Below are 2,696 nucleotides of genomic sequence, written 5' to 3'. Positions count from 1 at the left end.
GAAAAAAAAACTAAACAAGAGGGTTTCACTCATTTGCTAGGTCGATTGTACATATAATCGACTATAGCAAATATCAATGTTGTTAAGTATCTATGCTTCGAGGCACAACATTGAGGCGTTCTTGTTTGTGAGGCATGTGCCATAGTGTTTGAGGCACACATCTCGCTCGAGGTATGTGTATTGAGGAGGAGTGCACACCTCATATACTAAAAAGGTATTTGCGTAAAAAGGTAATGTTTCGTGTATTCACGTAACATGAATTACGTTACCAAGTATGTGCATTAAGGGTAACTTGCTTTTTATTTTTCTAAAAATCATTTAATCTTCCTTGTCTTGCCTCTTGGTACACGTTTCTCTCTCTCTCTCTCTCTCTCTCTCTCTCTCTCTCTCTATATATATATATATATATATATATATATATATATATATATATATATATATATATACCAATTCTCAATTTTTTGTGAGTTTTGGAGATTCACTTTTTGTGCAAACAAACCCTAATTCCAAAATGTTTGATTTAAACATCCCTCGTTGTTTATTAAAAGGTTTGATTTAGGGTTTTTCTTCTCGTGTTGCATATCTTGTTCTTTCAATTTGACGTACAAATGGATGTTGTTTTTCTTGTTTCTTATGAAAGTTGTAGGTGGTTATCAAGTTGGTTTTTTTTTTGCATTGTTTGGCATACAAGGCATTGCATTCCAAATGGTGATCGTAAATCTACTAAGTGTATAAGTTTTTCTAATATTAGAATAACTTGACCAAATATATATGCACAAGTAAAATACAAAACACTATAACCCAAACATGAAATGTGTATCTACTTTATGTGTGTGTTTTTTTTCTCTCAACCAGATCTTTAAAAGCTCAACATAAGTCATGCATATTTTCAGTTTACTTATGAATTGAGATTTGAATCAAAACTTATGATACTATTTTAATTAGGTGAGATATGTTGTTAGTTTTGTTCTTAATCTTACTTAAAGACCAAGTTGAATCTTTTAGTTCTTAATCTTTTATATGGTCATGTGTTTGAATGTACTTTTTTTGTGTGTATGAATTTAATCATTTTTTATGTAAAAAATTATATGTTCTCATAGGTTATTGTTAGTAAAATACATAATTATTTACTTATTTTTATTTTATTATATAGTTGTATATTTTTTTATCTTGCACTACTCATTGTTGTGATACTTGCACTTCAACACCTCGCTTCATCGAGGTTGTAACGTTTCACCTTGCCTCGATGCTTTTAACAACCTTGGCAAATATTAACCCATATATATAGAGAGAAAATATATATACATATGGTGGTTTGGTACTATGATACCATATGATGGTACACACTCTTTGTTTGTGTAGATTTAGCTACCAATTATAAATCTACCTACACAAATGTGTTTAGCATGGTATATTAAAAGAAGGTTTTATCATCTCTAATACACAATGAGATTTTATTTTTAAGACAGTGAAAATCAACAACTCACAATTCATGACAATAAAGGTAGTTAAAAAATAGTATAAAACATAATTTTCAAGTCAACTTTCACACATGAAAATAATAAATAGAGCATGTTAAACATGATCCAATGGTTAGATTTTGCTTTTGGAGCTTAGATCTATGTAAATCAAGTGTGTACCACCATATATATATAAACCTTTGGAACTTGTTTAACATATTTTATTTATTGATTTCATGTGTTAAAGTTGACTGAAATGTGATGTTTTATACTATTTTTAGACCACCTTTATTTTCATGAATTGTGAGCCATTGATTTTTTTGTCTAAAAAATAAAACCTTCTAACATAGTAAATAAATCATACTAAACACATCTTAGATCTATCATTTGATGGCCATATCTATACAAACAAGAATGTGTAACACCGTAAGGTATCATGGTACAAAACCACAGGGTTCAACAATTTGTCTTGACACGCTGGTGGATCCAGCGCATGAAATAACATTGGGGACGACCTTCTTACAGCCCTTTATTATAACCTGATGAATTGAGTCACAAAATCAAAATCCTTGATCTGGTTATGCAATTTGTTAGAAAAAAATGGCTTCAAAATTAACCCAGCCATAGCTGGTCAAGGTAAGATTGTGCAAAGGAACTCACCGTGGCCCTCATGTTCAGTGTTGCACAACATTGAGATATGACCTCTTTTAGGCAACCAAGCACGATAATCACCACAAAAATCTTCAATGAGAGCTGACAAATGTGACTATGCTCTCTCTCTCTCTCTCTCTCTCTCTCTCTCTCTATATATATATATATATATATATATATATATATATATATATATATATATATATATATATATATATATATATATATATAGAGAGAGAGAGAGAGAGAGAGGTCCAACCAAAAGAAAATGACTTTTCTCCTCCAATGCTTGAGCATCACATCAATTGAACCTCATATATTTGCTTTTTATAATTTATTTAGTAAGAAATATGCTTTACATGAAGACTTTATTGACATATAGGCATATTTTTTAATTATGAAAAATCAATGGCTCATAAGGCATTTAAAGCTTTACATGGGCCATTGATTTTTAGTGCTTTTAAAAACACATTGAAACTTCATAATCCCAAATGTGTCACTCACTAAATGAATAATAAAAATCTAATATGTGAAGTCCAATCGATGAAAAACTTGATCGTTAAAGGAAGGAACACCATTGATTAT

The sequence above is a fragment of the Nuphar pumila genome, chromosome 11, assembly GCF_984573655.1.
Source record: "Nuphar pumila chromosome 11, dmNupPumi1.hap1.1, whole genome shotgun sequence".
Taxonomy (NCBI): Eukaryota; Viridiplantae; Streptophyta; class Magnoliopsida; order Nymphaeales; family Nymphaeaceae; genus Nuphar; species Nuphar pumila.
The sequence above is the reverse complement of the archived record's forward strand: the minus strand, read 5'-3'. Positions refer to the sequence as shown.